At 43.0% G+C, this 20,251-nt stretch overlaps 1 long non-coding RNA gene across 7 annotated transcripts in view; it reads right to left on the bottom strand.

The window, feature by feature from the left end:
• Positions 1–19,903, bottom strand: part of LOC129636776 (uncharacterized) — a 200,126-nt gene extending 180,223 nt beyond the window's left edge. For all 7 annotated transcript variants that reach the window (XR_008707111.1, XR_008707110.1, XR_008707109.1 and 4 more), the window contains exons 1-2: positions 19,774–19,903; positions 19,283–19,346 (exon numbers count right to left, since the gene is read on the bottom strand). This is a non-coding gene — a long non-coding RNA (uncharacterized LOC129636776). The remainder of the gene's footprint in view (positions 1–19,282; positions 19,347–19,773) is intronic.
• Positions 19,904–20,251: the final 348 nt, after the last annotated feature.

The raw sequence follows: 20,251 nt of genomic DNA, 5'->3' as shown, positions 1-20,251 counted from the left end.
GCTACTATTTTGGTGATCTTTACTATTATTATGCAAGCACCAAATCAGAAATCATTCGAGAGGGGCTTTCCTGGCGGTCAGGTGGTTAAGACTTCACACTGCCACTGCAGGAGCATGGGTTCAATCCCTTGTAGGGGAACTAAGATTGCACATCGTGCACAGCCAAAAAGAAAGAAAGGAAATCATTCCAGGAAGGGGGAGGTCACACAATATACATGTGTGTATGTGTGGGTTTGTGTGTGTGTGTTAGTTGCTTGTCGTGTCCAACTCTTTGCAATTCCACGGACTATAGCCCACTAGACTCTTCTGTCCACTGGATTCTCCAGGCAAGAATACTGGAGTGGATTGCCATTCCCTTCTCCAGGGGATCTTCCTGACTGAGGGATCAAATCCAGGTCTCCTGAATTGCAGGCAGATTCTTTACTGTCTGAGCCACCAAGAAAGCCCTACACCATATACATGGGTGCTGGGAATCCACCCCTTTCTCTGGGGGTGCGGGTCCATTGTGATCTGTGAAGACATCCTCAGAGTTGTTTACAGCCAGAGAGTGTTGATTGCATGTTCTTCAAGAGTGGTGGGAACAGCTCAGCGGTATCCGTGATGTAATCTGAGAAAAAGGCTCTGGAAGCTTCCAGTGTCACATCCTTTTTTATTTCATTTTAAAAGCTAATGGATCAGAAAATGAGGTCTTTAGGGACTCTCCATCTCTTCCAGAATCTGGTCAGAACATCCTTGAAGAAGAATGCTCCATCTTGCCCTTGAGAAAGTCAATGTTTGCATCCCCTGAAATCTCCTCACTGGGATTTATTTGATCAACTGCTGATAAACTGTGTCTTTGCAAAACTGCTAACAAGGCACTGCAGGTGATGAATTGGGGTCTGTTTAAAAACCTTACTTGTAAACAACTACTCAAGTGTCTCTTCTGAAAACCTTAACTAAATCAGGACTGGAATAAGTTAAACAGGTTGGAATAAGTTAAAGAACTGTTGGGAAAAGAAGATCACCCAACTGGCAGCTTCTGGGGCTGCTGGGAGGAGTCCCACCACCTAGGGCCCACTCACCTACATCCTGCACAGAGGGTCCTTCTGATCCTCCCATCTTCTCGTTCAGTCTCCCCTCCTGCTGCCCACATCCAGGACACCATGATGTATGAATGAACATAGGCCAGGACAATAGAAAACTTTGTCCCCAAGGGATATCTCACTTCCTGCTTAACCATATTTTTTTAATAAAATTCCATTCAAGAATGCAACATTTGAGTACATCAAGGAGCATTCATATACCTCCTTGACTCAACTGTAATAATTTTAAAGAGCTAATATTCCTTGACTGTTTACTGTGTTCCAGGATCTGTGTTGAGAGCTTTTAAGGTATTTTATATAATCCTCAAAATAACCTCATGAGGTGGGTACAATTATTATCCCTGTTTTATTACAAAGGAAACAGAACCTGAGAGATAATAAGTAACTCAGGCAGTAAATGAAGTGCTTTTTAAACTGAAAAATGCTAAATCTCTATATTAACACTGTTAACTTAGAACCTTCTACTATACTCCAGTGCAAACTGTTTACTGACTGCCCTGTAACAAAGCTACTCGCAGGGCTCTGATGTCAGATTATGTGACCATATCTGAGAGGCCTGTATCTTTTAAGATAAATTCAGAAAGACAAACTCTTCCCAAGTGGCCCTTTCTCTTATAAAACCCATACCAACAGCCTAAAATGTACAGGAACAGCATAAGCAGAAGACCCCAGTGATCTGCCCTGAGTGTGTGGGTCTGCACTGCTCTGTAGTTGGCTTCAAGGTTGCCCAGGATTTTACTTCATCAGCCCATCCCCTGCTGTTGCTTTCATAACGATGCTTAAGTCCAACACTGCACCCTGAAGTCCTATACTGCAGCAGTCCCAAAGCATTTTAGCACCAGGGACCGGTTTTGTGAGAGACAATTTTTCCATGGGCTGGGGTAGGAGGGGATGGTTTCAGGATGATTCAAGCACATTGCACTTATTGTGTACTTTATTTCTAATCTAATGCCTCCTCTGATCTGACAGGAGGTACCAGTCCATGGCCCAGAGGTTGGGGACACCTGCTAATGTGTAAAGATGAAAAGTTATCAAGCATAAGATCCTTTCCTGACACCCTTTTTTGGACTTGGTTTGAGGACTTCAACCTGAGCATAGCAACACCGTTGGAGAAATGTACAGAGCCAAGACAGACCATGGGGCTCTGAACTATAACCAGCCCTGCCTGTTACCTTGCTGCAGGCACCTAGACCTCTGAATAATAAATGAAAGTGCTGGTAAGATGCACTCTCAGTAACCCCATGTACTCTTTTCTGAAAAAAAAAAAAAAGTATAACAACAGGTTCTTCTGAGTTCATAGTTAGCATGTGCCAGGGCATTGTAACATGCATTGTCTCATTTCATCCTTACACCCACTGTAAGGATTATCTCATTAAATCTTTATACACCCAAAGATCTGTGAGGTTGATACAGACAGGAAACTAAAGTCTAGAGAAGTTAGGCAACTTGCTCAGTCTCTCACGAGTTGGCGCCAGGATTTCATCTCAGGTGATCTGACGCTCTTACTCTTCACCATATCTTTATTCCATACCCCATGAGAAAATGAGTTAACCAACATCAAGGTTTTTCAACATGGCCTGAATACAGCCATTTGCATCAAAGACCCACATGGATGTTATACACCAACCCATTCCAGTTATGAATTTCCCCTGCCTGTTGTGGTTCAGCTTTAACATTTTTGCTGCAGGAAGACCCCATGAACACCACTGAGTAATGGCAGTGGTGGGTATCCAAGATCAACCCCTGGAGATTTTTAGAACTGACAGTTCTTTGGTCCCCATTTTGAAGGATGGTGATGTCCTAGATTACTTCCAGAAACAGTGATCCTTTCCAAGACTGGACATATAAAACGGAAGCAGACAGAAGAGAGAAACTAACATTGGAAATCTTCAGTGTTTCCATGAAGGAATTCCTTCCCAGCATATGTTTAGAAATTGCTGTTTTTTCTGAATTCCAAACCCCAAAAAAAGTTGATCAAGAAATTGAGAAAATGTTATAATTAGATTGAGAAAACTAAAACCTCGCAATGAAGTAAGAGGCCTTACTGGCTTTTTTTTTTTTTTTTTTTTTTGGAGTATAGCCGATTAACAATGTTGTAATAGTTTCAGAACAACAACGGGACTCAGCCATACATGCAAATGTATCCGTTCTCCACCAAACTCCCGTCCCATCTCATAATATTGAGCAGAGTTCTCTGTAATATACAGGTAGGTATATCCGTAGGTCATTGTTAGTTATCTAACAATGATTGATAGCATGTACATGATAGACAAGTGTGTACATGTCCATCTCAAACTCTATATCTTTCCCTCTACCCTCGCCCCTGGTAATCATAAGTTCATTTTCTAAGAGACATTAATGATTTGAGGGAATCCACTGACATCAAATGGAAAGCCTGAGCAGAACAGCTGACATGTGCAGCCAAAGGTTAGGGCTAACATTTTAGGAAACTGGAGGGAGCAGTTTCATATTGGAGGGAGACTGTCCCAATTCAGCCAGTTGGTCTTTCTTTGTAGCTATTGCCCTGTTATAAGTGTGTGTTCAAGGTCCTGTTAGCTGTCAATGGTGAGTTACTTTGGTGGAGGGGTGGGCAATAATACTAATAAACTTATATGCATATATATGGTATTAAAATTCTATTAGTATGCCAAAGAATAAAAAGTTTCTCAAGTAAAATAAGTCCTTAAATACGCAGTTTCAACATGAAATTCTGTTGTATTATTAAACTTGCTGGGAGATCCCAATGACATTATTCAAACATGTGTGCGTGCTTAGTCGCTTCAGTCATGTCCAACTCTTGGTGACCCCATGGACTGTAGCCTGCCAGGCTCCTCTGTCCAGGGGATTCTCTAGGCAAGAACACTGGAGGGGGTTGCCATGCCCTCCTCCATGGGAATCTTCCTGACCCAGGGATCAAACTCTTTTGTGTCTCCTGCATCACAGGCAGATTCTTTACCACTGGGCCACCTGGGAAGCCCATACATTATTCAAATACTATCCAATAATTGTTCTGCAGTTTGTGGGTCATGTGCTCGGCAGCTTTATGGTGTGGCTAATGATGACCTCCTCCAAGAGGGCTTCTGCCACACACTATGTGTCTCAGGTCTGCTTCAGCCAGAGCCCTGTCCCCATGGCAGGCCACTGCTGACGCGTGCCTCCACAGGAGACACTCAAACACTCAAAGGCAGGTCTGGCTCAGCCTCTGTGGGGCTTCTGGGTCCTGGTGCGCACAAGGTTTTGTTTGAGCCCTCCGAGCATCTCTGGCGGGTACGGGGTTTGATTCTAAACATGATTTTGCCCCTCCTACCGTCTTGTTGGGGCTTCTCCTTCGCTTTTAGACATTGTATATCTTTTTTTGGTGGGATCCAACATTCTCCTGTTGATGGGTGTTCAGCAACGAGTTGCAATTCTGGAGTTCTCGCAGGAAAAGGTGAGTGAATGTCCTGCTTCTCTGTCATCTTGCTTTATTTTCTTGGTCTCTAAACCACTGCAGATTCTGACTGCAGCCATGAAATTAAAAGATGCTTGCTCCTTGGAAGAAAAGCTATGACCAACCTAGACAGAGTATTAAAAAGCAGAAATATCACTTTGCTAACAAAGGTCCATCTAGTCAAAGCTATGGTTTTTCCAGTAGTCATGTATGGATGTGAAAGCTGGATGATAAAGGAACCTGAGTGCCAAAGAATTGATGCTTTTGAACCGTGGTGTTGGAGAAGATCCTTGAGAGTCCCTTGGACAGCACAGAGATCAAACCAGTCCATCCTAAAGGAAATCAATTCTGAATATTCATTGGAAGGACTGATGCTGAAGCTGAAATTCCAATACTTTGGCCACTTGATGCGAGAACCAACTCATTGGAAAAGACCCTAATGCTGGGAAAGAGTAAAGGCAGATGGAGAACGGGATGACACAGGATGAGATGGTTGGATGGTATCACTGACTCAATGGACATGAGTTTGAGCAAACTCTGGGAGTTAGTGCTGGACAGGGAAGCCTGATGTGCTTTAATGCATGGGGTTGCAAAGAGTTGGACATGACTGAGCAATTGAACTGAACTGAGCCCAATAATATCTGCCAGCACTTTCAAGCATTTGAATATTTGCTATAGGCTATAGTTCCTTGAAAATATGGCTAAACGTTATGCTTCTTATTTATTAAATACATTTTCCTAGATATCTATGATAGGAAGTAAAAAATATGAAGGGCTTCCAGGTGGCTCAGAGGTAAAGAATCTGTGTGCTATGCAGGAGATGTGGGTTCAGCCCCTGGGTCAGGAATATCCTCTGCAGAAGGGAATGGCAACCCACTCCAGTATTCTTGCATGGGAAATTCCACGGACAGAGGATCCTGGCATGCTGCAGTCCATGGGTCGCAAAAGAGTCAGACATAACTTAGTGACTAAACAAAAACAACAAAGAATATGAAAAATGTTCAAGTATTTTAAGACTAACTTAGGATTTGGGGAATTCCTAAGAATTCCTGGGAGCTCTAGTTTCTCATCCCTGAATCTTGAAGATTAATATCTATTGAAAATTCGGAAACATTAGAATTCTTAAACAAGATGGTTGAAGTGGGAAAGATGGAATAACCTTTTTTGTGCTCAGGAGTCTATTCTTTTCAGCTCCTGGAAGCAGCAGAGGCAGCCCCCTACCCACATCATCCCACTGCTGCTGCTGCTGTGCTAAGTCGCTTCAGTTGTGTCCGACTCTGTGCAACCCATAGAGAGCAGCCCACCAGGCTCCCCCATCCCTGGGATTCTCTAGGCAAGAATACTGGAGTGGGTTGCCATTTCCGTCTCCAATGCATGAAAGTGAAAAGTCAAAGTGAAGTCATTCAGTCATGTCTGACTCTTAGTGACCCCATGGACTGCAGACTACCAGGCTCCTCTGTCTAGGGGTTTTTCCAGCAAGAGTACTGGAGTGGGGTGCCATTGCCTTCTCCCATCATCCCCCTAGCTGATAGCTAACAAGTCAGGTTGGCTTGAGCTCTCAAGCAAGAGACTGGGGATCAGCTGTGGACTCCATAGTGCTCACTGCTCTGCACAGAGTTCAGTCTGCTTTTGATGGAGTGAGGACATACTGTCTTTAACATTCATCCAGATTATTGGTGGCACTTCAACAACTGATTAAAAAAAAAAATAAAGAAACCTAAATCCAAAGCAATGAACAAGCTTTATTTTCCCAAGACAACATGTGAAACTCAGACAAAAATTTCCACCCAAATTTGAGCAGCTGATCTAGAGAAAAATCTATCCCAATAGATGGCACAAAGAAGGAGAGAAGGAGCTGTAAATTCAAAGGTGGAGATCCCAAAGGCCATCCCACAGATAGTGAGCACAAAAGGCTCCTGGAGAACAATCAAATGAGTACAGGACAAAAGAGAAGCTGATATTCTCCTCTTCTCCCTTGTTTTTGTACCTCCCTCTTATTGGTGGTATACGTGTTCACGACAACCCCTTGTCATGCCCTCTCCTGTGCATGGAGAATACCTGTTATTTAAGAAAAGAGACTACTCCCTTCATGTTTGCTATCTAAACTTTCTTTAGGCACCATTTGTACCTTTCCCTCCAGGGGATTTGGGCAGCCCACCCACTCACTTGTGTATTTGTATATAGAGGTAAAAAAATGCATGTATATATATGTATACATATATACATATAGACATGAAAATATGTACATATTGCAAAAAAATTTAAGCAGTTTGAGGAAAACAGTTTATCAAGAAAAGTTCACTATTGCAGAAAGCTATTGTCTGCGCACAGACATTTTGTCAAATTTCCTCCTTTACAAACGCACCTCACTCACAGAGCTAACCGTTTCGAAGTACTTCACGTGGATGCTACACCAAAAATGAACATATAAAACCCATCAGGTTATCTCTATGTGAGGATCCATGCCAATATTTTCTCACACCATTCAGTCTGAGTGTATGTGCTGTCAACATGCCAGCTCCTGCAATCTTCTTTTCATTTCATTTTGTTAATGAATCCAAGCATTCCTTTAGAAAAGATGTAGCAGGGGCACTTTTTTAAAGAAACAACATTCTTCACAGACAATCCCCGACCGCAGTAGCAAGCGAGGACGCAAACCCTCCTGCCCAAGAGTGAGATGCAGAGTGGCCTGGCATGTATCACCCAGGCAGAAAAATTTGGTATTTATTCTGTGGAGAGTGGGAAGCCCTTGGAAGATTGGGATAGCATGTCCAAGGCAATATTTTTGGAAGATAAATTTGTCTTTTGACTGGGATGATACAGTCATCGGCCAGGCGGCTGTTGGCCCATTACCAAAAGTAGCTCTCTATAACCACTTCTATGTCTTTTGGTCAATTTTTGCATATGGGGAAAGAGATGCAATACACTGTTGAACAAATTGCTAAGAGGTGGGGACCTTGATGAAAGCCAAAGACTTAGAGCATGAGTGGACGGATGAATGGGCAAATTACTGAAGCCTCTGAGACTCAGTTTCTTCATCTGTAAAATGGGAGTGAAATGCCTACCATGGGAGGATGGGTGTAAAATGCTCAGTGGGGTGCCTATCATATAAGTGCTATTCTCCAAATGTTAGCTAATATCACATTACAACCACCAGCAGCAGCAGCACCACCAGCCCCATCATCACCAGCAGCTACAGCAGCAAGTTGGCATGCTGCCCACGTAGGGCCTCCTGAGCAGGCCTTCCCAGAATCTCTGGAAATCTGATCCACAGGCAGCTCCTCAATTGCCTGTCCTAGTACTCCTCAACATGGAGAAGATCCAATCTGGGTCAGGGTGAAAGGAAATAATTAAGAAGTCTGAAGGTGTCCACAGGGGAACAAATGAAGTGTTAATTGAAGCACAGTGACAATCCCCAGAAAATTTAAATGACTTGGACTCCCTTTGTGTTTTTCAAGTGTTCCTTAGAGATGCTAATCCACCCCATTGAGACCCCTTTACAAATGGCAGGTGCCAACAAATAGCCTTGGTTAAATCCACCTTAAGAGAAGTATTCAGGAATGGACAATCCCTGTGCTTCTCCAAGAACCAAGTTAAGATCATTTGTCCCCTAGTCAATTCATCCTTTACCCCCAACACGTTCTCTAAGAACAGTCTTCCTCTTTAGAAGTTCCTCTCTTGGGTTTTAGAGAACTTTTTGGCTTGAACTCATTCTAAAATTAAAGCCAACTGCTCTTGCTCTCAGATGCTGTGATATTTCACTCTGGCCAGAGCTGACTATCAGAGATGCATCCCAAACCACATAAGTTCTTATTGTTTAAACTGTCTTAAGCAGCTGTTAAAACATACCCTAAGATATCAAAGCCACTCTAATTAACTTCCTGCTTCTCTGGGACTTCAAAGTCTTTCCAAAAGTTTTAAATAGGGTTTTTATAGAGAAATTGACCTAATATTTAAAGAAAATTTTGCAAGATTGCCCAAGAGACTCCACTTCTTCTTCCCTTTTCTACCCCACCCCACAGAATCTTAGAATTCTGCCACAAGCAGTGAGAATGGAGGAGAAATGTTTAAGTCTGCCAAGTGGCGCATCTCTTTATGTGCATTTCTCAAGTGGATAGTTGACATCCTGCCTGAATGGCTTTCTCTGTTCCCACCACTTCTCAACCTGGCAACTCTTTCCCATCCATCGAGACACAGCTCAAATGCACCTTCTCTGGGAAGTCCCCGTGACTCTCCCAGGGTGAGGGTGCTGCTCCCTTCTCTGGCGCCCACACAATCCCCAGGTCCCTACTTGGCTCTAATTGCAATGGATTGGAATGTATCCATTTATGTGTCTGTCCCCCTGTCTAGACTGTGAGGTCCACAGGGCAGGAATTGTTTTGTGTGAAGCTCTGTGTTCCCACAGCTCCACACAGGGTTCTACGTACCCATGGTCAGAGCTCCATATACATCTGACAAATGGCTAAATTCCAGCTCATTCTGGGAGAGGTAGGTTGCATTTAATTGACTCATACGTTACTCATTTTGCTCTCTCTCCCAGGTTTTCTGTAAACATCTTAATAAAGGCCTAGTGATCACTGCTCCAAGAAATAGTGTCATAAAAATAGAAATAAGATCCCCAAAAAGGATGGTGGCACGTCTTTTCCAAGCCCCTTTTCTAGGAGAATAAGCTCAGTTCATCTCAAGATTTGCTGTTGACTAAAGGTCCCTGACTTTGTGAAGTTACTTGTTATCTTACAGATTTTTGTCTGGTGGAGATGCAAATAATTTCTGTCCAGTGGATAATCCCAGGAGATTAATGACTTGTGGAGCATTAACCAGTTTATATCTAACTTAATAAACTACTCCTAACATTTCTTTATTAAATCACCTGTAAGTATCCTTGCTTCTTGGACAGTTTTTGAGCAGGCCATAGTATCTTACTGGTCCCCTCATTAATCAATGAGTTAAATACAATCTTTGACTTATGTTCCTCTTATGTTTCCCAAGAGTCAAAATTTTACCTTTTTGAAAATAATTTTTGAACCCAGGGTGTAAACCAGACTGACAGCGTAAAACAAAAAGGTCAACAGGACAAGTTGCAAGGGGGCTGTGCAAGTGGAGCTGGGAGTGGAAGAACCTGGCTCTGCTAGGAACGCCCTGAAACTTCTGGAAACTCCCATTTTTGACTCTTGCCTGTATCCTCATCCAGTCTCCACACAGCAGCTGGTGCTCTTTCAAAACTATAAGAGAGGTGACTTTCCTGGCAGTCCAGTGGCTAACACTCCACACTTCCAGATCAGGGGGCCCAGGTTCAATCCCTGGTCATGAAACTAGATCACACATGCTGCAACTAAGATCAGGTGTATCCAAATAAATAAATAAATATATTAAAAAAAAAAAAAAACTCAGAAAGATCCAGTCATACCCCTGCTTCATGCTTCCCAGTGGCTTTCCAACACTCAGAATAAATTTTACACTCCTTTTCTTGACCTAAAGGTATTATGTGATCCAATGGCTAACCCTGCAGATTCATCTTAGGCCTTTCTCATCCTCACTCGCTTTGTGCTCACTCATCTCAGATGTTATTTGCCTCTTCAGACATACTTAGTTTTCTCACCCCAGGACCTTCGCACTTGCCATTTCTCCTGCTGGAAAATCTCATCCCCATCTTCCTTTCTCCCCATTACTGGCTTCTTCTTTTGATGTTAACTTTATGTCACCCTTCCAGATACGTCACCGCTGCCCACCCTTTCTAAAGTATATCTCCCATCGTTCTTTCCCAATGTCCTGTTCTTTATTTTCACAGCACATCCCAGGATATGACTATGTTTATGTATCTTCTCTGTCTCCCCCACCAGAGCATACATACTACATCAGAGAGACTGAGTCTTTTGTGTTTGCCCTCGTGTCTGGCAGGTACTAGGTGCTCAGTATTTATATGCAGAATAAACGAGCCTAAAGGCATGAGAAATCCAGCTGGCTCCAAGAAAGAGTGCCTGCCCCACACCGCCTGCATACATTTCTGAACCAGCACAATGCAAGTTCCTCAATATTGAGCACGTATTTCAAGACTGTATCCAAGAAGAAAAACTCCCAAGCTCACAACGGGTTGCATCGACTCAGAGCTGCTTTCATGAACGGCACTCCCCAGAAATGCTTTGCTTCGGGAACTTGTAATAATACGTCTTCTCACCAGCACTTCATTTCTTAGCTCCAGTAGGTTTCAAATCTCTTCTTGGGAAGGGAACAGCACTTCCTACCAAGAATTAAATGTTACCCAGAAACACGGCTGCATCTGTACCTAAAGGCTAGGCTTAAAGCAGATGAAAGAACCAATTGGAATTCAAGAATATTTCAACAGCAGGATGGGGAGAGAAAATCCCAGCCTGCCTCCCAAAACTCCCCCACCCCACGTTTGCTTCAGGGTATCAGATTACAGAGCTCCCTCTCAACAAGCCTGTCTTTCTTAATGGGAGCCAAAAGGCACAGATCCATTCCCAGGGTAAACCAGGATTTTACAAATTCTGTGATCACTCTTGCCAGGCACTCCAACCACTTCTGCAAAATGGCACCTTCTCTTTCAAGATCCTTCTATTGGCCCCTAGGCTGTGCTGGCTGGGCTACTGGGAAGACACAGCCTTCAAGCCTCCTTACAATGTGCTAATGGATGACGTGCTGGTTCGCTGTCTCACTTTTCATATCAAGGATATTAAACAGCAGCCAAAGAGGTCATGGCAGCAAAAAGCTATTTCCTTTTCCACCAGGTATCTGCTGGTGGAAGGGCCAAAAAAGATTTGGTTTGCCATGGAGCTGGCCCCCTCAGATTTGCCTTGAGATCAGACCCTGCTGGAAACCTGCCCCTGGATGTCCTTTACCCAAAAGGCTCAGGGCCAACCGTATCACTAAGGCAGGTGTGCCAACAGGACTGCCTCATTTTGGGGGGAGTGTTACCTTATGATCCAAGATAGATTTATGATGGGAGGAGAACACCTTTTTTTTTTTTCTTCAGTATTTTCCTTTTTCAGGTACAAGAGGCATTTTTCTCCGCACCAGCCAGCCTGCCTAAAAGCAAAGGCCAAGCCGTAGCCTTCACAGCTTCAACCAGGACCCACTTGTGCAGCCAGTCTGCTACCCAGAACCCTCCCATCCGGACTCAGGAATCCAAATTGAATAGTTCCTCATATCACTCAGAGACCAGTGCCTCCAAGAAGCGGCTCTTCCCCCACCCCTCACCCCCGTCAAAATGCATTAAACATCTTCAAACTCGAAAGACTACACACATGAACTTGTTACCATGCTTTGTTTAATTTTTTTTTCCTCAAAAATATTCTTGTGGCCAAAAATAGAACATTTTCCATTCTGAGGAACAAGCAGCATCCATGGGAATTAAAGTAGGGCTTCATGCCTCTCCAGAAAATTCCTGCCAAACACGCACACTCAGACACACATAAGCTGCTAGCTCGCAAGTTCTAAAAAGCTGCTTTCTGTAGGTGCTGTGGCGGTCAGGAGCCAAAAGTCCTCTGTTTATTTTCTATCCAAGAAAGTTACCAGAAAAGAGTGCTAGGGCATGTCAAGGACGCTTTATAGGAAAAGTCTTACTTCATCCAGTGTAATGATGTTGAAAATGGCCCCATTGTCCACTCCTCCTCCCGCCCACCGTCATCCCAGAACTCCTCTCAAGACTGACTTGCCTAAAATTCCAAAGCTTGCCTCAGAACAAAGTTCACGGCCTTTATTCTAGCCAGCCACTGTTGGAGGATCAGCTGCAAGCTCTCTCTAAAGTTATTCCTGGGATAGAATCAGAAAGGGTAAATTTAGGAAAACATGCTCAAGCTTCACCACTGAACAATGTGCTGGTAGGGTCAGATGTGGATAATGTCAGAATAAGAGTAATCCAGAAAATTATGCTACCAGCGCAAGATACGGTGCTGTCCTCAAAGTTTGTTATCCTCAGCATCACTATAATCCTCTTTAATGGAATTTACATGGCTTCAACAACATTTCGTATTTTTATACTTGAACATGTAAACCTGCTGTATCCTTCCAGCCACTCCTACGGCCCCTCCTAAACAGGGAGTAGGTTAGCTATCAGATCTGCAGGGGCTACATTTTTATATACAGCTGGTAAGCATTTGGTTACCACTGAGGGAGAAAAAAGAGTCCTTTAAAATAATAATCTATGGCTGATACCCAAAGTAGGAAAGCCAGTAAACCAATGTAGCAAGAGTGAAAGAGAGACCAAGGCGAGAGGAAAAGCATAAAATACGGGAGGAGAAGGGGCTTCCCTGATAGATGGTAGAGAATCAGTCTACAATACAAGAAACCTGGGTTCGATTCCTGAGTCGGTAAGACCCCGTGGAGAAGGGAATGGCAACCCGCTCCAGTATTCTTGGCTAGGAAATCCCATGGACAGAGGAGCCTGGTGGGCTACAGCCCATGGGGTTGCAAAGAGTCAGACACAACTGAGCAACTAACACAACACAACCACAACCAATGGGAGGAGAAGAGGAATCGGGAATCAAAGAACAATCAGGATGTCAAATATTAACTGTTAGTGGGTGGAGACAAACAGTAACAGGTTAATGTATCCAAGATGGACCATGGAGAGACAAGCACAGCAGAGAGGATGGGAAAAAAACAGGAAAGGGAGGCAGTGTGGCCTCATGGTTAGGGCCAGTGACTTACCAGCTGGACCACATTGTGCCAGTTCATCCCTCTGAGCCTCAATGACTTCATATCTTAAATGATAGCACCTCATGGAGATAAAATGCAGACTTAAGTGAGTTAATATATAAGATAACTTCAGTTCAGTCGCTCAGTTGTGTCCAACTCTTTGCGACCCCATTAACTGCAGCACGCCAGGCCTCCCTGTCCATCACCAACCCCTGGAGTTCACCCAAACCCATGTCCATTGAGTCGGTGATGCCATCCAACCATCTCATCCTCCGTCGTCCCCTTATCCTCCTGCCCTCAATCTTTCCCAGCATCAGGGTCTTTTCCAATGAGTCAGCTCTTCGCATGAGGTGGCCAATGTATTGGAGTTTCAGCTTCAGCATCAGTCCTTCCAATAAACACCCAGGATCTGATCTCCTTTAGAATGGACTGGTTGGATCTCCTTGCAGTCCAAGGCACTCTCAAGAGTCTTCTCCAACACCATAGTTCAAAAGCATCACTTCTTCTGTGCTCAGCTTTCTTTATAGTCCAACTCTCACATCCATACATGACCACAGGAAAAACCATAGCCTTGACTAGATGAACCTTTGTTGGCAAAGTAATGTCTCTACTTTTTAATATGCTGTCTGGGTTGCTCATTACTTTCCTTTCAAGGAGTAAGCGTCTTTTAATTTCATGGCTGCAATCACCATCTGCAGTGATTTTGGAGCCCCCAAAAATAAAGTCTGACACTGTTTCCCCATCTATTTGCCATGAAGTGATGGGGCCAGATGTAATGATCTTAGTTTTCTGAATGTTGAGCTTTAAGCCAACTTTTTCACTCTCTTCTTTCACTTTCATCAAGACGCTCTTTAGTTCTTCTTTGCTTTCTGGCATAAGGGTGGTGCCATCTGCATATCTGAGGTTATTGATATTTCTCCTGGCAATCTTGATTCCAGCTTATGCTTCTTCCAGCCCAGTGTTTCTCATGAGGTACTCTGCATATAAGTTAAATAAGCAGGGTGACAATATACAGCCTTGACGAACTCCTTTTCCTATTTGGAACCAGTCTGTTGTTTCATGTCCAGTTCTAACTGTTGCTTCCTGACCTGCATACAGATTTCTCAAGAGGTAGGTCAGGTGGTCTGGATTCCCATGTCTTTCAGAATTTTCCACAGTTTATTGTGATCCACACAGTCAAAGGCATTGGCATAGTCAATAAAGCAGAAATAGATGCTTTTCTGGAACTCTCTTGCTTTTTTGATGATCCAGAAGATGTTGGCAATTTGATCTCTGGTTCCTCTGCCTTTTCTAAAACCAGCTTGAACACATGGAAGTTCATGGCTCATGTATTGCTGAAGCCTGGCTTGGAGAATTTTGAGCATTACTTTACTAGTGTGCGAGATGAGTGAAATTGTGTGGTAGTTTGAACATTCTTTGGCATTGCCTTTCTTTGGCATTGGAATGAAAACGGACCTTTTCCAGTCCTGTGGCCACTGCTGAGTTTTCCAAATTTGCTGGCATATTGAGTGCAGCACTTTGACAGTGTCATCTTTCAGGATTTGGAATAGCTCAACTGGAATTCCATCACCTCCACTAGCTTTGTTCGTAGTGATGCTTCCTAAGGCCCACTTGACTTCACATTCCAGGATGTCTGGCTCTAGGTGAGTGATCACACCATCATGATTATCTGGGTCGTGAAGATCTTTTTTGTACAGTCCTTCTGTGTATTCTTTCTAAGATAACTTGGAAAAGTGCTTGATGCTGAGTAGATGTTCAACAAGAGTTGGCACTTTTATTAGTGAAAGGAAAGCATGTGACATATTCACATCCGAGAACATTTGCTTAGGTGTTAGACCTCCAGTTATATTGTCCTTGAACTCTTCTAGTGGACACAGAGGCACAAAAATTATGAGGGAACTGTGAACCCAAGCAAGTGTTGGTGAAAGGAAGAGCTTCAGGATAACAACTCAGATGCGAATGAGTGCTTGGAAGAGTGAGGGGACTTTGGACATTGACCAATGAATTCATGGCTGCCAATGAGTCACTGCCACTCCTGTCAACTTCCTTGATTCATTCACTCAACAAACACTATGCAAACATCTTTTGAAGGCTGCATGCAGTTGGCCTTGCCCCAGCTTATCTTTCTAGCATCATTGTGAGGTCCTTCCCCTAAGCTCACCATTTTGTAGCTGTACCAGGACAATTATTCAATCTACATGCTTTACAATCCTCCCCCTGTGCATTTGCTCAACCTGGATTTCTCTTCCCTTTTTGTTCAGTCTAGCAAGATACTAGTTATCCTTCCAGGTCAAATGTTGTGGGGGGTTTGTGTGTCTTCCTTTTCCTTCTCTCCCACTGTTCAGCAGGTTAACTCTCTCTCACCTCAGGCACAGCACAAATACATTTACCTTGTTGTGGGTTGAACTGTGTTCCCCCAAAGTCCTAACTTTCAGTGCCTCGGGATGTATGACCTTGTTTGAAATAGGGCTCTTTATAGAGGTAATCAAGCTGAAGGGAGATCCTTAGAGTGGGCTCTAATCCAATATGACTGGTTTCCTTATAAAAAAAGGAAATTTAAACACAGAGACAGACTTGCATAGAAGGAAGATTATGTGAAGAAAGGGGTGGGAGGAGGATGTCACATGAAGGCAGAGGGCTAAAGTGATGCGTCGAGAAGCCAAGGACAGCCGAAGATTGCCACCAGAAGCAGGGAGAGAGGCATGGAACAGATTCTCCCTTGCAGCTCTTAAAGGAGCCAACCCTGCCAATGCCTTGATTTTGGACTACCAGCCTCCGAGACTGTGAGGCAATAAGTTGCCCAATTTATGGTACTTTGTATGGCAGCCTGAGGAGACTAATCCCCACCTCCATCAAAGCAGGTGGACTTGGTTTTCAGTTGGTCTCTTTGAGGTCAGGGACTGTACCCTATTTGACTTTGGATCCTCAGGCCTCTTACAGTATCTGGCAGGTAAAAGTAACACTTCAGAAATCTACAAGGGGTTCCTTGGTGGTTCAGTGGTTAAGAATCTGCCTTCCAATGAAAGGACGCAGGTTCAAACCCTGGTCTGGAAAGTAAGATCCTGCATGCCACAACTAAGACCTGCAGCAGCCAAAAATAATGTTTCTTAAAAATAAAAATTGTTAAAAGAAAAAAAAAAAGAATCTACAGTCTAGACCGGTGGGCAGCAAACCACAGCTCGTGGGTCAAATCCAGCCTGCTGCCTATCTTGGTAAATAAAGTTTTATTGGAACACAGCCACGCTCATTCGCTGATGTTTTGTCTAAAGCTGATTTCACACTACAACCACAGAGTTGAGTAGTTATAACAGGGACCATATGGTCCACAAAGCCTAAAATATTTACTTTCTGGCTTTTTACCCAAAAAGTTTCTTGACCCCTAGTCTAGAAGAAAGGAAACATAAATGAAAATAGTAAGGGGATAAAGTAACTGCTAGAATAAGGCACAGATTGTACAGAAAAGAAAATGATGGATGGACTCAAAGTCTTCGTAAACAAGGTGACATTTAAAATGCGAGAGAGATTTTACTCAGAAAAGGCAAAAAACTTAATTTATTCAGTCTACTGTGCTGCCTGGACTGATCATTTTTGCACTGGTAGTTGCATTGTGGTTAAGGGTTAGGGTTGGATTTGGAGCTAGTCTGGGGGAAATTGTGATGGACTCTATTCTCTACACATTGAGCTTGACTTGCCAAGAGGAGGTTTACCATTCATCCGTTTAAATTTATTTTTCAAAGAAATAAATGCCTCTTTGAATTAGTAACATTAAAAAAAAAAAAAAAAACACAGGTATGAAACCAACCACTGGACACTTCTAAACAGTTTAGGTCAGAGACACAGATTTCAGTCCAACTCAATATGATAAAGATGAAGTCATCATTGGCGGAAAGACAATCACTCAGAAAAAGAATGGGACGTGACGGGGAAAAGTGATTGCACATGAAATTCAGGGGAACTTCGGAACTCAAGTGCCAGGCAAAAGAAGAAAAAGATCCTAAAGGATTTGAGAAGAAGCAAAACAGGAAGCACAAGGGAAGCTGTGTCCCTAAGGTCCAGGGAAGGGAGGAGTCAGCAGTGTTAAATGCTGCCCAAGGCCAGAAGGACCAATCCATCCAATTCGGCAACTAACAGGACACATGGACCGTGGCAGTCACTTCAATTACTCATCACTGGCCCAGATTATCTTCAGACTGAATCACAAAGACGAGCACACGTCAGTTATTGTCAAGAGAGAAAAGGGCTTCTCTGGTGATCAAGTGGTTAAGCCTTCACCTTCCAACGCAAGGGGGTTTAGGTTTGATCCCTGGTTGGGGAGCTAAGATCTCACATGCCTTGGGGCCCCAAAAAAACAAAACATAAAACCAGCAGCAATATTGTAAGAAATTCAATAACGACTGTAAAAACTGGTCCACATCAAAAAAAAAAAAAAAAGTTGAGAAAAGGAAAGAAGTAAAAGAGTTGAGAAAATTATAGACATTGAAGATAAATAGGCTGAAATTATTCCATAAAATCTAAATGTTGCTATCTCTCTATATACAGTTTACCCTTTATTTAAATTCAACAGGACTGAAAGCTGATGAGGTGCCTCGTATCCGTGCCTTTAGTCAGCCCAGTCAATGTGACAATGACTTAAACGTGGCAACAGGTATTAAAGTAATCACGGCTACAAATGACTCACCTGCTCTGTGCTGGGTGCGTGCCAGTTACTCTACAAGGACTACCTCATTTGATCTCCACCAAAACCCTATGCGGTGAATATACAGTAGAGTCTTGTAGTTGAGGATAAGCATGGACTAAGAGTGCTTCGTCCATGGAACTATTTTATTAAGAATTTTGCATACTTTGGCTCCTTTAAGCTTTACAATGACCTATGTGGAAGAGGAGATGGCAAGGTACTGAACTTGGAGAGGTTCAATACAGTGCCACAGGACAAAACTGAGTGAAAATCTTGATTTTACAAAGGAATCCTTCAGAATTCAGAAATAAATTATTTATTGAGCTATCTGAAGGTAAGAACGGTCTAAGTCAATGTGAAAATAAGATAACTACAAGTGACTTCTGGTACATTTCTGAAGGGCCTCTCTAATAATGAAGGGTAACAGAACCCCAGCTCCTGCAGCCCCCCATCCAGAAGGGAAATGACCCCAAAAGGTGTAGTGGCAGGTCCTCCTTCTTGAAATAAGGGGTGGAATCTCGTGACCCTAAAGTTCCTTCCAACATTAAAAGTCAGTTTTCCCAGCACATGATAGCATCTGACTAAACAAGTAGTCCATGTTTATTAAACAGGCAATTCAACTGAGTCTAAGGAAGACCCTAGGAAACTATTTCTGAAAACCCTTTCAATTATCAAAAGTTCCTTCCCTGTTTTTGAAGGATTTTATTCTACAAGGTTTTCACTCACTGCTTTATTCAGCTCTCAATGCAGCACAAAAGTGCTGGTCTATTGCCTTATCTCTGCCTTCTTTCAACCGTTCATTCCACAAACAAACAGAATAATCCTTCTCTGAAACATAGGTGGTACATTTTAGTCAACACATAGATGATCTTGAAATAATTGAGTCTGCTTAAAAACAAAAGGAAAACCTGCTGCTTAAGAGCAATCAATGTTCATAGTGCCTTATGGAAGACAAGGAAATAGGTTACTTGTTTATTGACCATGGTTCTGATTAAGGATTTAGGTTCTGCATTTTTGACTATGGTGAAATAAAACCCTCTGCTCTGTTGGAAAGTAACTCACTGCTTCTGGAAAGTAACCTGGCAATTCTTATCATGAGCTGTGAAAGTGAAAGTTTTGGTTGCTCAATTGTGTCCAACTCTTTGCAACCTGGTGGACTGTAGCCCACCAGGCTCCTCTGTCCATGGCATTATCCAGGCAAGAATACAGGAGTGGGTTGCCATTCCCTTCTCCAGGGGATCTTCCTCACCCAGGGATTGAATCCCAGTATCTTGCACTGCAGGCAGATTCTTTACCATCTGAGCCACCGGGACCTTTTAATTGCAGGATTCTCCTTCCAAGGGAATAAATTTAGGAAAATCACCAGAAAAGCAGGCTGAGTGAATAGTATAATGTATTGCTTAATCTCTGGATATACAGTGCCTCTGTTGGAATGCTCACCAGTTATGGAACTTTAGATGAGCTTATGGAACTTCAGAACTTCTCTGTGCCTTGGGTTCCTCATCTGCAAAATGAAGATGATAATGGTCTCTGCATTATGGAGTCTTTACAAGAATTAAATGAGGTATAAATTATAGCCTCCTTTACACATATATTCTCATTTATTCCTCATAAAAGCACCACAAGGAAGGCAAAAAAAAAAAAAAAGTTGGCCTCTCCTGGTCAGTAAAAAGCATGCAACTTAAATATAAATTCTTCTTTTTATTACCTTGTACATTATAAAGACACAAAGATGTTCATCACAATATTATTTACTAGAGTGAAAATTTATCAAAAATTAAACGTTCAGCATTAAGAGAATGTTTAAATAAATATCTCCGTATAATAAAATAGACAGCTATTCAAAATGCTTTCTCCCTAAAAATTAAGGAAATGGGAAAAATTCAGCGAATAACGTTGAGTGGAAAAGGGGGCTGTGAAGTTGTACATACGGTCTGATCCCAGTTTTGATGGGATGTTGTCATGGATAAGGCAGCCTTCACCCAGATCCCTTCTTTGGAGCACGTAGCCCTCACCAGCTGCAGCAAATATCCCCGCTGATAGCTCACAGCTGCAGCCCTCGCTGGTAATTGTTCTTGGCCCTGGGAAATCGACTCATCCAAAATTAGCCCCCTACGGGGGGCCAGTGACTTGCTGATACCAGGCTACAAAGCCCACCCACTTACCTACACTCGAAACTGCCCTGAAAGGGCCTTCCAGCTCCCCTGCATAGTCAGCTGGGTCTCAGCGGCACCTGCATTTGGCCTCAGATTTTGCCTCTGCAGGGTTTGCCCTCTCTTTTTTCTTTTTTCTAAAAGTTTTCAGTGTGTTAATGGTGCTAAAACTGACCAGGAATCGTTACTCTAGATTACACTTCTTGCAGTCATTTACTGCAAGACCAATTCATGTATATGGTGATCCACTGATTTT

This window comes from Bubalus kerabau, chromosome 22 (assembly GCF_029407905.1).
Source record: "Bubalus kerabau isolate K-KA32 ecotype Philippines breed swamp buffalo chromosome 22, PCC_UOA_SB_1v2, whole genome shotgun sequence".
Lineage (NCBI taxonomy): Eukaryota > Metazoa > Chordata > Mammalia > Artiodactyla > Bovidae > Bubalus > Bubalus kerabau.
Note: the sequence above shows the minus strand (reverse complement) of the source record. Positions and strands in the feature narration are given on the sequence as shown.